A 17826-nucleotide genomic window follows, 5' to 3' on the forward strand; every position below is an offset into this window, starting at 1 on the left:
GATGTGGAGGTCCTTGATCCACTTGGACTTAAGCTTTGTACAGGGTGATAAGCATGGATCGATCTGCATTCTTCTACATGTTGACCTCCAGTTGAACCAGCACCATTTGCTGAAAAAGCTATCTTTTTTCCATTGGATGGTTTTGGCTCCTTTGTCAAAAATCAAGTGACCATAGGTGTGTGGGTTCATTTCTGTGTCTTCAATTCTATTCCATTGGTCTATCTGTCTGTCTCTGTACCAATACCATGCAGTTTTTATCACTATTGCTCTGTAATACTGCTTGAGTTCAGGGATAGTGATTCCCCCTGAAGTCCTTTTATTGTTGAGGATAGCTTTAGCTATCCTGGATTTTTTGTTATTCCAGATGAATTTGCAAATTGTTCTGTCTAACTCTTTGAAGAATTGGATTGGTATTTTGATGGGGATTGCATTGAATCTGTAGATCGCTTTTGGTAAAATGGCCATTTTTACTATATTAATCCTGCCAATCCATGAGCATGGGAGATCTTTCCATCTTCTGAGGTCTTCTTCAATTTCCTTCTTCAGTGTCTTGAAGTTCTTATTGTACAGATCTTTTACTTGCTTTGTTAAAGTCACTCCGAGGTACTTTATATTATTTGGTTCTATTATGAAGGGTGTCGTTTCCCTAATTTCTTTCTCGGCTTGTTTCTCTTTTGTATAGAGGAAGGCAACTGATTTATTTGAGTTAATTTTATACCCAGCCACTTTGCTGAAGTTGTTTATCAGCTTCAGTAGTTCTCTGGTGGAACTTTTGGGATCACTTAAATATACTATCATGTCATCTGCAAATAGTGATATTTTGACCTCTTCTTTTCCGATCTGTATCCGCTTGACCTCCTTTTGTTGTCTGATTGCTCTGGCTAGAACTTCAAGAACTATATTGAATAAGTAGGGAGAGAGTGGGCAGCCTTGTCTAGTCCCTGATTTTAGTGGGATTGCTTCAAGTTTCTCTCCATTTAGTTTAATGTTAGCAACTGGTTTGCTGTATATGGCTTTTACTATGTTCAGGTATGGGCCTTGAATTCCTATTCTTTCCAGGACTTTTATCATGAAGGGGTGTTGAATTTTGTCAAATGCTTTCTCAGCATCTAATGAAATGATCATGTGCTTTTGTTCTTTCAGTTTGTTTATATAATGGATCACGTTGATGGTTTTCCGTATATTAAACCATCCCTGCATGCCTGGGATGAAGCCTACTTGGTCATGGTGGATGATTGTTTTGATGTGCTCTTGGATTCTGTTTGCCAGAATTTTGTTGAGTATTTTTGCGTCGATATTCATAAGGGAAATTGGTCTGAAGTTCTCTTTCTTTGTTGGGTCTTTGTGTGGTTTAGGTATAAGAGTAATTGTGGCTTCGTAGAAGGTATTCGGTAGTGCTCCATCTGTTTCAATTTTGTGAAATAGTTTGGATAATATTGGTATGAGGTCTTCTATGAAGGTCTGATAGAATTCTGCACTAAACCCGTCTGGACCTAGGCTCTTTTTGGTTGGGAGACCTTTCATGACTGCTTCTATTTCCTTAGGAGTTATGGGGTTGTTTAACTGGTTTATCTGTTCCTGATTTAACTTCGATACCTGGTATCTGTCTAGGAAATTGTCCATTTCCTGAAGATTTTCAAGTTTTGTTGAATATAGGTTTTTATATTAAGACCTGATGATTTTTTGAATTTCCTCTGAATCTGTTGTTATGTCTCCCTTTTCATTTCTGATTTTGTTAATTTGAACGCACTCTCTGTGTCCTCTCGTTAGTCTGGCTAAGGGTTTATCTATCTTGTTGATTTTCTCAAAGAACCAACTTTTGGTTCTGTTGATTCTTTCTATGGTCCTTTTTGTTTCTACTTGGTTGATTTCAGCTCTGAGTTTGATTATTTCCTGCCTTCTACTCCTCTTGGGTGTATTTGCTTCTTTTTCTTCTAGAGCTTTTAGGTGTGCTGTCAAGCTGCTGACATATGCTCTTTCCTGTTTCTTTCTGCAGGCACTCAGCGCTATGAGTTTTCCTCTTAGCACAGCTTTCATTGTGTCCCATAAGTTTGGGTATGTTGTACCTTCATTTTCATTAAATTCTAAAAAGTTTTTAATTTCTTTCTTTATTTGTTCCTTGACCAGGTTATCATTGAGTAGAGCATTGGTCAATTTCCAAGTATATTTGGACATTCTTCCTTGATTGTTATTGAAGACCAGTTTTAGGCCGTGGTGGTCCGATAGCAAGCATGGAATTATTTCTATCTTTCTGTACCTGTTGAGGCCCGTTTTTTGACCAATTATATGGTCAATTTTGGAGAAAGTACCATGAGGAGCTGAGAAGAAGGTATATCCTTTTGCTTTAGGATAGAATGTTCTATAAATATCCGTTAGGTCCATTTGGCTAATGACTTCTCTTAGTCTGTCTACATCTCTGTTTAATTTCTGTTTCCATGATCTGTCCATTGAAGAGAGTGGGGTGTTGAAATCTCCCACTATTATTGTGTGAGGTCCAATGTGTGTTTTGAGCTTTAGTAAGGTTTCTTTTATATATGTAGGTGCCCTTGTATTTGGGGCATAGATATTTAGGATTGAGAGTTCATCTTGGTGGATTTTTCCTTTGATGAATATGAAGTGTCCTTCCTTATCTTTTTTGATGACTTTTAGTTGAAAATTGATTTTATTTGATATTAGAATGGCTACTCCAGCTTGCTTCTTCTGACCATTTGCTTGGAAAGTTGTTTTCCAGCCTTTCACTCTGAGGTAGTGTCTGTCTTTGTCTCTGAGGTGTGTTTCCTGTAGCCAGCAGAATGTAGGGTCTTCGTTGCGTATTCAGTTTGTTAATCTATTTCTTTTTATTGGGGAGTTGAGCCCATTGATGTTGAGAGATATTAAGGAATAGTGATTATTGCTTCCCGTTTTATTCATATTTGGATGTGAGGTTATGTTTGTGTGCTTTCTTTCTCTTTGTTTTTTTGCCAAGACGATTAGTTTCTTGCTTCTTTTAGGGTATAGTTTGCCTCCTTATGTTGGGCTTTACCATTTATTATCCTTTGTATTGCTGGATTTGTAGAAAGATATTGTGTAAATTTGGTTTTGTCATGGAATATCTTGGTTTCTCCATCTATGTTAATTGAGAGTTTTGCAGGATACAGTAACCTGGGCTGGCATTTGTGTTCTCTTAGGGTCTGTATGACATCAGTCCAGGATCTTCTGGCCTTCATAGTTTCTGGCGAGAAGTCTGGTGTGATTCTGATAGGTCTGCCTTTATATGTTACTTGACCTTTTTCCCTTACTGCTTTTAATATTCTTTCTTTATTTATTGTGTTTGGTGTTTTGACTATTATGTGACGGGAGGTGTTTCTTTTCTGGTCCAATCTATTTGGAGTTCTGTAGGCATCTTGTATGCCTATGGGTATCTCTTTTTTTAGGTTAGGGAAGCTTTCTTCTATGATTTTGTTGAAGATATTTACTGGTCCTTTGAGCTGGGAGTCTTCACTCTCTTCTATACATATTATCCTTAGGTTTGATCTTCTCATTGAGTCCTGGATTTCCTGTATGTTTTGGACCAGTAGCTTTTTCCGCTTTACATTATCTTTGACAGTTGTGTCAATGATTTCTATGGAATCTTCTGCTCCTGAGATTCTCTCTTCCATCTCTTGAATTCTGTTGGTGAAGCTTGTATCTACAGCTCCTTGTCTCTTCCTTTGGTTTTCTATATCCAGGGTTGTTTCCATGTGTTCTTTCTTGATTGCTTCTATTTCCATTTTTAATTCCTTCAATTGTTTGATTGTGTTTTCCTGGAATTCTTTCAGGGATTTCTGCGATTCTTTCAGGGATTTTTGTGATTCCTCTCTGAAGGCTTCTACTTGTTTATTAATGTTTTCCTGTGTTTCCCTAAGCGAGTTCTTCACGTCTTTCTTGAAGTCCTCCAGCATTATGATCAAATATGATTTTGAAACTAGATCTTGCTTTTCTGGTGTGTTTGGATATTCCATGTTTGTTTCGGTGGGAGAATTGTGCTCCGATGATGCCATGTAGTCTTGGTTTCTGTTGCTTGGGTTCCTGCGCTTGCCTCTCGCCATCAGATTATCTCTAGTGTTACTTTGTTCTGCTATTTCTGACAGTGGCTAGACTGTCCTATAAGCCTGTGTGTCAGGAGTGCTGTAGACCTGTTTTCCTCTCTTTCAGTCAGTTATGGGGACAGAGTGTTCTGCTTTCGGGAGTGTAGTTTTTCCTCTCTACAGGTCTTCAGCTGTTCCTGTGGGCCTGTGTCTTGAGTTCACCAGGCAGGTCACTTGCAGCAGAAAAGTTCGTCTTACCTGTGGTCCTGAGGCTCACGTTCGCTCGCGGGGTGCTGCTCTCGGGCTCTCTGTGGCGGCAGCAACCAGGAAGATCTGCGCCGCTCTTTCCGGGAGCTTCAGTGCATCAGGGTTCCAGATGGCCTTTGGTGTTTTCCTCTGGCGTCCGAAATGTATGTGCAGAGAGCAGTGTCTTCTGGTTTCCCAGACTTGTCTGCCTCTCTGAAGGTTTAGCTCTCCCTCCCACGGGATTTGGGTGCAGAGAACTGTTTATCCGGTCTGTTTCCTTCAGGTTCCGGCGGTGTCTCAGGCAGGGGTCCTGCCGCTCCTGGGCCCTCCCCCATGGGAGCCCAGAGGCCTTATACAGTTTCCTCTTGGGCCAGGGATGTGGGCAGGGGTGGGCAGTGTTGGTGGTCTCTTCCGCTCTGCAGCCTCAGGAGTGCCCACCTGACCAGGCGGTTGGGTCTCTCTCTCACAGGGTCTGGGAGCAGAGAGCTGCTGCGGGCCGGGATCCGCGGGCGTGGGACCTCCGGCAAACACAGGACGTGCCGGTTCCTAGATGAACTCTGCCTCTGTGTGTCCCGATCTCACCAGGCAGCTCTCCTGCAGCAGACAAGTTGGTCTTACCTGTGGTCCCGAAGCTCAAGTTTGCTCGCGGGGTGCTGCCCACGGGCTCTCTGCAGCGGCAGCAACCAGGAAGACCTGTGCCGCCCCTTCCGGGAGCTTCAGTGCACCAGGGTTCCAGATGGCCTTTGGTGTTTTCCTCTGGCGTCCGAGATGCATGTACAGAGAGCAGTCTCTTCTGGTTTCCCAGGCTTGTCTGCCTCTCTGAAGGTTCAGCTCTCCCTCCCATGGGATTTGGGTGCAGAGAACTGTTTATCCGGTCCCTTACTGCTTTTAATATTCTTTCTTTGTTTTGTGCATTTGGCGTTTTGACTATTATGTGATGGGAGGTGTTTCTCTTCTGGTCCAATCTATTTGGAGTTCTGTAGGCTTCTTGTATGCCTATGGGTATCACTTTTTTTAGGTTAGGGAAGTTTTCTTCTATGATTTTGTTGAAGATATTTACTGGTCCTTTGAGCTGGGAGTTCACTCTCTTCTATACCTATTATCCTTAGGTTTGGCCTTCTCATTGTGTCCTGGATTTCTTTTATGTTTTGGACCAGTAGCTTTTTCCGTTTTACATTATCTTTAACAGTTGTGTAGATAATTTTTATGGAATCTTCTGCTCCTGAGATTCTCTCTTTTATCTCTTGTATTCTGTTGGTGATGCTTGTATCTACAGCTCCTTGTCTCTTCCTTTGTTTTTCTATATCCAGGGTTGTCTCCCTGTGTCCTTTCTTTATTGCTTCTATTTACATTTTTAATTCCTTCACCTGTTTCATTGTGTTTTTTCTGTAATTCTTTCAGGAATTTTTGCATTTCCTCTTTATAAGCTTCTACTTGTTTATTTATGTTTTCTTGCATTTCTCTAAGGGAGTTCTTCATGTCTTTCTTGAAGTCCTCCATCATCATGATCAAATGTGATTTTAAATCTTGATCTTGCTTTTCTGGTGTATTTGGTTATTCAGTGTTTGCTCTGGTGGGAGAATTGGGCTCCGATGATGCCATTTAGTCTTGGTTTCTATTGCTTGGGTTCCTGTGCTTACCTCTTCCCATCACGTTTTCTCTGGTATTACCTTTTTCTGCTATTTCTAACAGTGGTTAGACCGTCTTATTGGCCTGTGTGTCAGGAGTGTTGTAGACCTGTTTTCCTGTTCTCTTTCAGCCAGTTGTGGGAACATAGTGTTCTGCTTTCAGGCATGTAGTCCTTCCTGTCTACTGGTCTTCAGGTGTTCCTCTGGGTGTGTGTCCTGAGTCCACCAGGCAGGTCACTTGGAGCAGAAATATTGGTCTTACCTCTGGTCTCGGGCCTGGAGTCGCTCCTCAGAGCCGGGTGTCAGCTCTCTGTGAGGGCAGCAAGCAGAAGGACCTGCCCTGCCTTCCCTCGGGACCCTGTGCACAGGGCCTCAGATGGCGCTAGGCCTTTTCCTCTAGAGTCAGAAATGTGGGCAGAGAGTTGTCTCCTCTGTTTTCCCAGGCATGTCTGCCCCTCTGAAGGTCTAGCTCTCCCTCCCACGGGATTTGGGTGCAGGGAGCTGTTTGACCAGGTCACTTCAGATCTGGGCAGTGTCTGGACCTCAGCATTGAGTGCCCCTATCTTCCTGTTCCCAGAGGCCCTATACAGTTTCCTCTTGGGCCAGGGATGTGGGCAAGGGTGGGCAGTACTGGCGGTCTCTCCTGCCCTGCAGTCTCAGGAGTGCCCATCTGTCTGGGTGCTGAGCTCTCTCTCCCAGGGGGTTTGGGAGCAGGGAGCTGTGGGCCGGGATCAGAGAGGTTCGGGCCCCATCTAGAAACCGGAAGTGCCTGGTCCCAGAGGAATTTTGCCTCTGTGTGTCCTGAGTCCACCAGGCAGGTCACTTGGAGCAGAAAAGTTGGTCTTACCGCTGGTCTCTGGCCTAGAGTCGCTCCTCAGAGCCGGGTGTCAGCTCTCTGTGAGGGCAGCAACCAGAAGGGTCTGCCCTGCCTTTGCTTGGGACCCTGTGCACAGGGGGCCCAGATGGCGCTAGGCGTTTTCCTCCAGAGTCAGAAATCCCAACTTTTTTCTATTGAATGTATCACATTTCTTTCTTTTTCCTGATTAATTATATTTTCCTTCTTGTTTTTCTATATTTTGTTTGTGTTAAAGTGTTTGTGGAAATCCTCTACTTCTTAAGAGACTTTAGAGTGCTCAGCCCTAACAGGAACTGGATATAGATCTCTCCTGAGAGACACAGCCCTAGCATGTGAAATACAGAGGTGAACATTCGCAGCAAACCACTGAATGGAGACTGAGACCCCCGTTGGAAGAATTAGAGGAAGGATTGAAAGAGCTGAAGGGGTTTGCAACCCCATAAGAACAGCAATACCAACCAACCAGAGCTTCCAGGGACTAAACCACTACTTAAAGACTATACATGGGCTGACCCATGGCTCCAACTGCATATGTAGCCGAGGAGGCCCTTGTTGGGCACCAATGGAAGAAGTTCTTGGTCTGGCCAAGACTGGACCCCCAGTGTAGGGGAATGTAGGGGGGTGGATGTGGAGGGGACACCCTTATAGAAGAAGGGGAGGAGAGGGGGCTAGGGGGCTTATGAACAGGAAACTGGGAAAGGGAATAACATTTGAAAGTAAAAAAAGAAATATATCCAATAAAAAAATAGGGTGTTCATCCCTAAATGTGATAACTAAACCACAGTCCTCCCCTCAGGAGGGAGATTCTCAGAAATCTATTCTGAAGGAGCAGAAAGATTGTAAGAGCCAGAAGTAGTAGATGACTTTAAACAGTGCTTTCCAGACAAAACAGATGGATGGATATGTGAACTCACGTTGATTTTGACGGCATGCAGAAGGCTGAGAAACTCAAGCCAGATAAAATCCCAACATGGAGGAGAGGGGGGGTCATGAAGTCCCTCCCCTAGCTGAAGAGCTGTTGGCATTCAATGGCTGCTGGGAAAGGAAAAGTCAGCTTTCCTGAGTGGTGTAACATGTACTCCTGGGCCAGCCCCAAGCCTAGAAGTCGGAGGCCAGCACCAACTGAACTCAACTGGGGAGGTGGGAAATGTGGACTTGAGGAAAAAAGAGAGAGGGTGGGAGAGGGAGAGGGAGAGGGAGAGGGAGAGGGAGAGGGAGAGGGAGAGGGAGAGGGAGAGGGAGAGGGAGAGGGAGAGAGGGAGAAAGGGAGAGGGAGAGGGAGAGGAAGGCTTCAATTAAGCCTGGTCCTCAAAATGGAGCCAATTGGTCTCCTTAAATGGGGACACATGGGTTTTATAGTGTCCTTTCAGGATTTTGGGTCTTTCTGCCTCAGATTTTCAAGTAGCTGTGGTCTTTTGTGCCTTCAGACCTGAAAAGGCTACAAAGTTTTAACTACCTGTTTAATCAAGGGTGCAGTTGAGCTTTGTCTTAGCCTCAGAATGTGTGTGTGTGTGTGTGTGTGTGTGTGTGTGTGTGTGTGTGTAGTGTTTGTGGTGTGTGTGTGTGTAGTGTCTGTGGTGTGTGTGTGTGTAGTGTCTGTGGTGTATGTGTGTGTGTGTGTGTGTGTGTGTGTGTGTGTGTGTGTTGGGCTTATACATTTGTGCCGTCATAATTGCCAAAGCATCCTATTTTAAGCTTTTGCATTTCTCGGTGTGAATTGATTTTTATCCACTGGACAGAGGGATGTATAATGCATCTCTTCGTGCAGGTATTAGTTTATTTGTGCTTTATGTGTTGTCATTTTTGCCATGATTATATGGGACCAACTCTGTCATCAAGTTTCTATTTTTATTTCAACCCGTAAGGACTGGACATCCATTCCCTTCTCATTTTAATCTTTTTGCTGCTGATACAGAATCTTAAATAGTTTAGTGTTGAAATATTTAATTTTTTATTTATTTACTTGTTTTGGGAGCAAGGCACATGCGTGCATGCACTGGCACACGTGTAGGATTAAGGACAATTTGGTTCTTTTATTTGACCATATAAGTCCAAGAATCAGACTCAGGTTGTTAGGTGTGGCTGCCTTTACCAGCTAAACAATTTCACTGACAATGTAAAAGCCTTTCCTAGTTTTACTCATTTATGCTGTTTAGGAGCTTGTTCTTGTATATTAGGCAGTCTTTAATTTTTTGTTGCAATTTTTCTTTCCTTTGCTACGTATTTCATGCTTTGCTTGAGCACAAGGTGCTCCTGACTGAAACTCACGAGTGTGGGCATACAGGTGTGGGGATACACACATCTGGTTCATCTTCCCATTTTCTTATTTTAAACACTGGCACTACCACCTTCATTTAGTAGGAATTTATACATATGTCAAAAAAAACTTGATGATACTAAAATAATTAATTATAAGAATATTTCCATTGTTTCAGTTCCTTTAAGCTTCTAAACTGTCTAGATAAAATCTCAGAGGTGCTCAAATGTTTAAAAAGCTTTTATTTTATACTCCACCCCACATACTGTGTGTGTGTGTGTGTGTGTGTGTGTGTGTGTGTGAGAGAGAGAGAGAGAGAGAGAGAGAGAGAGAGAGAGAGAGAGAGAGATCACAGAGTGCTTGTGAAGTCAGAGGACACCTTTGTGGATTGATTCTCTCCTTTCACTCTTATGTAGGTTTCCTGGAATTTATGTCTTTAGGCTAATATCACCATGGTGGTTTGAATGAGAAATGTCCCCCACTGGTCTGCATGTTAAATACCATGACTCTAAGGTTTAGTGATTTTTCTAAAATGTTGAATAATTCATTATACATTTTCGGGTCTACATTTTAGAAAAAACATGAGGAAAAAAAGAGAAGAAACTCCCTCCTCTCTTTCCAGTCCCACACTTAGAAATCCCTCCCTAAATTGCCCCTTCCCCTTTACCTCAGAGGAGGGGAGCTCCCCTTGGGTATCACTATGCAGGCTTAGATTATTTAAAACCTATTTATAATAAGGGTTCTCAAATGCTTCAATTCCCCTCCCAGCACACCATCTAAAGGTAATGGTGAAAAGATGATAAATAGGATGAGGGGCTGTGGGCCTGTTTAGAAGTAGTTCTTTGAGGCGATTTCAATCTCTGTCAGGATATCAGCAGTCCAGTTCAGTAGTGGCAGGATAGCAAACTTAAATCAGTAGCTGTGGCATGCTCCAGCAGAAACAGCCAGGCCCCCACTGAATCTGCACCGGTCAGTGGAGCTACCAGGACCAGTGAGTGGGAGGGACCAGGGGGAGTTCTCTGCCTTGTCTCTCTCCTCAAAGCAAGATCAGCAAAGACAAAGACTCTAGACCAGTGAAGAGTTGCAATGGCCCCTTCACTGTCCATTGAGCCCTATTTATACTCTTTCTAAACATTAGGGGACCTACCATACGTCTTGCCTTAGCAAAACACCATGTGAGTCTGTATCACCTGAAATTTCCAGAAACTTCCACTTCACCACACTGCCCTGGGGCATCTAGTCCCAGCAGGTCTTGGCACTTCTCACACTGAGTCCCAACCAGGCTATCCAAGCAGGGAGGGAGAGGATCCAATTTCAGGGATCAGAGATGGAGATAGCGTCTATTCCACTTGCTAGGGCACCTATATGAAGACCTAGTGTGCTACAAATATGTAGGGGATCTAGATCCAGCTCCTTCATGCAACCGGGTTGGTGGCCGAGGATCTGTGAGCCCCCACAGTCCCAGGTGACTTGAATCTGTGGCTCTTCTTGTGGTATCCTTGACCCCCAGACTTGCTCATTTCTACTCCCCACTCTTCCACAAGACTCCTCACATTTTGCCTGATGTTTGGCTTTGGGTGATACTTGTGTCTGTAGTTCTGGTTTTCTTTCCTAGGTTTTTCATCTCCAGTGTTGCCTCCATTATGTTTTCTTTTCTTATCTTTTTTCCCCCAACTTAACAGTTCTATTTACACCATACCACGAACTCTGATGGCCTCTTATGGTTTCTTGGTTTTCTTCACAGAAGATGAGCTGGACTACTGATTCCTGTCATTTCCGCGAATTGGGTGTGAGCGGTGCACCACGACATCAATGATGGTGTCCTTGCTAGGGTCACGACCAAGTCCAGATTCAGACACTGTCGGCTCAGCAGAAGCCAGACTTGGTCCCACTCCTGGTGTGGCAGGGCCGCTCAGCACTCTGTAGCACATATTCACAGTTGGCACAGGCCTACTTGAGCTCGTAGAGTAACAGCAGGTCACTCCCCAACTCATTGAACATATGCACCAGCTCCTCTGTGGGGGTAGGGCTCAGATCCACACCAAGTTCCAGCAGCATCTGTTTCAGCGTCTTGATCTTCTTCTGACCCACAGAGCTGGGCAGATTCATCCACTGGCTGGCTTCATAATGTCAAACCTGCTGACTTAAAATCTGGAAACTTGATGCCTGTAGTCTCAGAAACACCCGGCTTCTCAGCCTCCTTCTTCTGGGGTAGCTTCTTCTTGGGAGTCTTGCATTCTATGCGCTGCTGCTCCGTAGTGGTGTCCGCTGCAGAAATCAACTTCTGCAGGTCTTGGCTGTGCTTCTCCTGATTTTTTCCAGGTCTCAATCTTACGAAGCTCCTGTAGCAGGTACTCCTCCTCTGCCACCTGCTCCGGGGTTTGGTTGTAAAGTTGCTCCAGCTGTTCCTTCCGCCGTCTCTCATGCCCAGCCTCAAATACTGGTATTTTGAGATCTGTACCTGGCACAGCCCTCACGTTGGCAAGCCTGGCACAAATGTGGTAGTACCTCTCTTTCAGGTCCTCCACAGAACGCTTCTTGAACTGCGGGTGGTCATACCGATCGTGAATAACTACGAAGCGCAGATCAAATCAGCGGCTGAGGTCAAAGAGATGGTCAGTCTCTGCCTTAGTCCATGAGTACACTGGCACTTGCACTGTCTTATTGAACCTGGCGAAAGGGTAGTCCTTGCCCTCCACTACTGCTCGGCACCAGTGGAAAAACATAGCACCATCCTTTCAACCTGGGTTGGTAAATGGCATCCACTTCCAAGATCGAACCTTCTTGGACCCCAATTTAGCCTTCACTTTTCGATGTCCTGACCAGTGTCACTGGGAAGTAGTCGGGGTGCATCCTTTTTGTCAGAGTAAAGGAAAGCATAGACCTCCTGATGCATGCTCAAGCCTCTTGAAGGTCAGAGTCTCTGAGGACTTCCTGCACTTTTCTTGTCCGAGTTGATAATATCCTTTTTGCCGATGGTCCCAGCAGCGGCATCTCCTGGATCCCCGAGTTCTAGAATGTCTCGTACATCTGTGCCTGTAGCCATCACCCCTGAGGGATGAGGTAGCATTCAGTGGTCAAGGATCAGTATCTGAGTACTCCAGCTGTAGCTCACTCCTCAGATTATCTCTCTCTGAAGCCCATTATGTTTTCTTTATCGCTTTTACTTACATTTTTTTAGATCTTGAAGCATCGTATTCATTTTCTGTTTGATTGTATTTTTCTGTATTCTTTTAAAGGATTTGTTTCCTTTTGAATGGTTTCTACTTATCTGATTGTGTTTTCCTGTATTTCTTTAAGGGACTTATTTATACCCTCTTTAAAGGCCTCTACCATCTTCATTAGATGGTTCGTGGTCTTCTCTGTACCCAGATGCCACTGGAGTACCACTGCTGTCAAGAACAAGGGTCCCTTGTCCATGATTTCCCTCAGGGCATCCATGCAGAATCTGGGATGGGGAGGGAACCCAGTTCGATTCTGAGTGAGCTCCAAAAGTATTGAGGGGCTGGAGGAAAAAGCATTCTCGGGGAGAAGCCACTCTTTAAAATGGAAGGCTTCCCCATAGTTGTCCTCACTTGTTCATATTGCTTTATTTGCCGGTGGATATGTATGCAAACATCTTCTTCAGGGTGAACCAGGGACTAAATATCTTTGGTGGGATGGAATGACCAAGAAGAGAAGCTCACTGGCTGAATGCTTGAGGCCTAGCTTCGTACCTCATTAGCATAGAGAACTCTAGGCATTTATGCTATGGTCCTCAGTGGGGTGTCATGGTTAAGTCTTCCAGAGTGGGTACAGAAATGGGGAGGGAGCAGCTCGATTCCTGCCTAGTTCAACTCTCTAGGCTCACTCAACCTTACCAGATCTTCTGTCTGGTGGCTGGGTCCACTTGCCCTGCGTCTGGCCTGGGTGTTCCAAGTTGGATCAGGCTTCTTGGAAGGCAGTTGGAACTGTGTGTCTGACTTTGAGCAGGCCTACTGTGATGAAGGCAGAGCTGTAGGTTGGGGTCAGTCAACCTATCAGCAATGGGAGGTGTGGAACCAGAAGGAAGCTTTCCTATATTTCTGTGGTGGTTTGAATATGCTTGGTTCAGAGAGTGATACTATTAGGAAGTGTGGCTTTGTTGAAGTAGGTGTTGCTTACTTGTTAGAGGAAGTGTGTCACTTTGGGGTTGGCCTTTGTGACCCTCCTCCTAGCTGCCCATGAGAGAGTCTTCTTTTGGCTGTCTCCAGATGAAGATGTAGAACTCTCAGCTCCTCCTGTACCATGCCTGCCTGGATGCTGCTATGCATGCACTTGATGATAACAAAATGAGCCTGTAAGCCAGTCTCAATGAAATGTTGTTCTTTTTGAAGCAATCACAAGGGGAAGGGATGGAGGGACAAGGGAGGGATAGGGAATGAGAGTGGGAGGAGAGGGGAACATGATCTGTATTGGGTGAGGGAAAAGGACTGAAGCCCTGAGGGCCAGCAGAAAGAGTGGAAACAGGTGATCTCGGGAGGAAGGAGGTTGGGAGACCCTCTAGAATGTACCAAAGACTTAGGAAGTGAGAGAATGTCAGGACTCAAAGGAGAGGGTATCCTAGATGAAAGGCCCTACAGTGGGGAGAGGGAACTTATTTGAAGCCACCTCCATCAGAAAGACAGGGTATCAAGTCTGTGGATGCATTTTTGAGGACATAGCAACCTACAAATGATCATACCCATGCAGAATAGTGATTGCTTCCTGAGAAGCATCAGCTGCCAATAGCTCCTTGGCTAGTGTAGGTCTCAGCAGCTCATTTCCTGTTCACACAGGAATTCCTACCTGGCTCGACTGTGCTGAGTGACCACAGCTGCTGAGAGTTTATGTGTGTAACAACTCTTCCAGAAGATGGCCTTTCACAACGTTCATCTTTCAGGCTTTACCTTCTTTCTGTCCTCTCTTCTGTAATGTTCCCTGGGCCTTTGGTGGAGAGAAAGGTAAGCCAAATTCAGGGAAATTAATTAGCACATGAGAGGTATGCTATCCCCAATTCTGTTTCACTAGAGATTAAGTTCCTGGAGGAAGAACCAGATAAAACATTCAGATTAGTGACCCAAGATTACATGAAGGCTGCAGGTTGGAATATGAGTTCTAGAATCTACTTTCTCAAAGCAAAACTCAAAACAGTTTAACTTATACACACGGGAAATCAAATACCACAGCAATAGACTTAAAGATTTAGAATGTAACTATTTCATTGTCATTAGTATATAGAATCTACTCTATATGAATTTTGTGCACAACTAGAGCTCCCGTGACCTTCACATTCTGTTGATTGTTACTTCACTAACAACAGATCTCTCAGTGACTTGACAGATCTCTCAGTTATGATACAGCCTGTTTGTAAACTCTCTGTCAGTTATAAACACCAATTTTTAGAAAATAATTACTGTGCACAATCTTCTGGATGGACATCATCAGTCTGACTTAACAATTGTGTCACCAGGCACACCTAAAAGCTCTACAACAAAAAGAAGCAAATACACCCAGGAGGAGTAGAAGACAGGAAATAATCAAACTCAGAGCTGAAATCAGTCAAGTTGAAAAAAAAGGACCATAGAAAGAATCAACAGAACCAAAAGTTGGTTCGTTGAGAAAATCAACAAGATAGATAAACCCTTAGACAGACTAACGAAAGGACACAGACAGTGTGTCCAAATTAACAAAACCAGAAATGAAAAGGGAGACATAACTACAGATTCAGAGGAAATTCAAAAAATCATCAGATCTTACTATAAAAGCCTATATTCAACAAAATTTGAAAATCTGCAGGAAATGGACAATTTCCTAGACAGATACCAGGTACCGAAGTTAAATCAGGAACAGATAAACCAGTTAAACAACCCCATAACTCCTAAGGAAATAGAAGCAGTCATTAAAAGGTCTGCCAACCAAAAAGAGCCTAGGTCCAGATGGGTTTAGTGCAGAATTCTATCAGACCTTCATAGAAGACCTCATACCAATATTATCCAAACTATTCCACAAAACTGAAACAGATGGATCACTACCGAATTCCTTCTATGAAGCCACAATTACTCATATACCTAAACCACACAAAGACCCAACAAAGAAAGAGAACTTCAGACCAATTTCCCTTATGAATATCAACGCAAAAATACTCAATAAAATTCTGGCAAACCGAATCCAAGAGCACATCAAAACAATCATCCACCGTGATCAAGTAGGCTTCATCCCAGGCATGCAGGGATGGTTTAATATACAGAAAACCATCAATGTGATCCATTATATAAACAAACTGAAAGAACAAAACCACATGATCATTTCATTAGACGCCGAGAAAGCATTTGACAAAATTCAACACCCCTTCATGATAAAAGTCCTGGAAAGAATAGGAATTCAAGGCCCATACCTAAACCATATAAGAAGGGATATACGGCAACCCAGTAGCTAACATTAAACTAAATGGAGAGAAACTTGAAGCAATCCTACTAAAATCAGGGACTAAACAAGGCTGCCTACTCTCTCCCTACTTATTCAATATAGTTCTTGAAATTCTAGCCAGAATAATCAGACAACAAAAGGAGGTCAAGGGGATACAGATCGGAAAAGAAGATGTCAAAATATCACTATTTGTAGATGATATAATAGTATATTTAAGTGATCACAAAAGTTCCACCAGAGAACTACCAAAGCTGATAAACAACTTCAGCCAAGTGGCTGGGTATAAAATTAACTCAAATAAATCAGTAGCCTTCCTCTACACAAAAGAGAAACAAGCCGAGAAAGAAATTAGGGAAACGACACCCTTCATAATAGATCCAAATAATATAAAGTACCTCGGTGTGACTTTAACCTAGCAAGTAATAGATGTGTACAATAAGAACTTCAAGCCTCTGAAGAAAGAATTTGAAGAAGACCTCAGAAGATGGAAAGATCTCCCATGCTCATGGATTTGCAGGATTAACTTAGTAAAAATGGCCATTTTACCAAAAGCGATCTACAGATTCAATGCAATCCTCATCAAAATACCAATCCAATTCTTCAAAGAGTTAGACAGAACAATTTGCAAATTCATCTGGAATAACAAAAAATCCAGGATAGCTAAAACTATTCTCAACAACAAAAGGACTTCATGGGGAATCACTATCCCTGAACTCAAGCAGTATTACAGAGCAATAGTGATAAAAACTGCATGGTATTGGTACAGAGACAGACAAATAGACAAATGGAACAGAATTGAAGACCCAGAAATGAACCCACACACCTATGGGCACTTGATTTTTGACAAAGGAGCCAAAACCATCAAATGGAAAAAAGATAGCATTTTCAGCAAATGGTGCTGGTTCAACTGGAGGTCAATATGTAGAAGAATGCAAATCGATCCATGCTTATCACCCTGTACAAAGCTTAAGTCCAAGTGGATCAAGGACCTCCACATCAAAGCAGACACACTCAAACTAATAGAAGAAAAACTAGGGAAGCATCTGGAACACATGGGCACTGGAAAAAATTTCCTGAACAAAACACCAATGGCTTATGCTCTAAGATCAAGAATCGACAAATGGGATCTCATAAAACTGCAAAGCTTCTGTAAGGCAAAGGACACTGTGGTTAGGGCAAAACGGCAACCAACAGATTGGGAAAAGATCTTCACCAATCCTACAACAGATAGAGGCCTTATATCCAAAATATACAAAGAACTCAAGAAGTTAGACCGCAGGGAAACAAATAACCCTATTAAAAAATGGGGTTCAGAGCTAAACAAAGAATTCACAGCTGAGGAATGCCGAATGGCTGAGAAACACCTAAAGAAATGTTCAACATCTTTAGTCATAAGGGAAATGCAAATCAAAACAGCCATGAGATTTCACCTCACACCAGTGAGAATGGCTAAGATCAAAAACTCAGGTGACAGCAGATGCTGGCGAGGATGTGGAGAAAGAGGAACACTCCTCCATTGTTGGTGGGATTGCAGACTGGTACAACCATTCTGGAAATCAGTCTGGAGGTTCCTCAGAAAATTGGACATTGAACTACCTGAGGATCCAGCTATACCTCTCTTGGGCATATACCCACAATATGCCCCAACATATAAAAAAGACACGTGCTCCACTATGTTCATAGCAGCCTTATTTATAATAGCCAGAAGCTGGAAAGAACCCAGATGCCCTTCAACAGAGGAATGGATACAGAAAATGTGGTACATCTACACAATGGAATATTACTCAGCTATCAAAAACAATGATTTTATGAAATACATAGACAAATGGTTGGAACTGGAAAATGTCATCCTGAGTGAGGTAACCCAATCACAGAAAAACACACATGGTATGCACTCACTGATAAGTGGCTATTAGCCCAAATGCTTGAATTACCCTAGCTACATAGAACACATGAAACTCAAGATGGATGATCAAAATGTGAATGCTTCACTCCTTCTTTAAAAGGGGGAACAAGAATACCCTTAGCAGGAAATAGAGAGGCAAAGATTAAAACAGAGACAGAAGGAACACCCATTCAGAGCCTGCCCCACATGTGGCCCATACATATACAGCCATCCAATTAGACAAGATGGATGAAGCAAAGAAGTGCAGGCCGACAGGAGCCGGATGTAGATCTGTCCTGAGAGACACAGCCAGAATACAGCAAATGCAGAGGCGAATGCCAGCAGCAAACCACTGAACTGAGAATAGGACCCCCGTTGAAGGAATCAGAGAAAGAACTGGAAGAGGTTGAAGGGGCTCGAGACCCCTTATGAACAACAATGCCAAGCAACTAGAGCTTCCAGGGACTAAGCCACTACCTAAA

The 17826-nt window shown here is 43.4% G+C and overlaps 1 pseudogene; it reads right to left on the reverse strand.

Annotated features, from left to right (window-relative positions):
* Window positions 1-10751: 10751 nt before the first annotated feature.
* Window positions 10752-12079, reverse strand: Dmap1-ps3 (DNA methyltransferase 1-associated protein 1, pseudogene 3; annotated as a pseudogene).
* Window positions 12080-17826: the final 5747 nt, after the last annotated feature.

This window comes from Rattus norvegicus, chromosome 7 (assembly GCF_021556685.1).
Source record: "Rattus norvegicus strain SHRSP/BbbUtx chromosome 7, alternate assembly SHRSP_T2T, whole genome shotgun sequence".
Taxonomy (NCBI): Eukaryota; Metazoa; Chordata; class Mammalia; order Rodentia; family Muridae; genus Rattus; species Rattus norvegicus.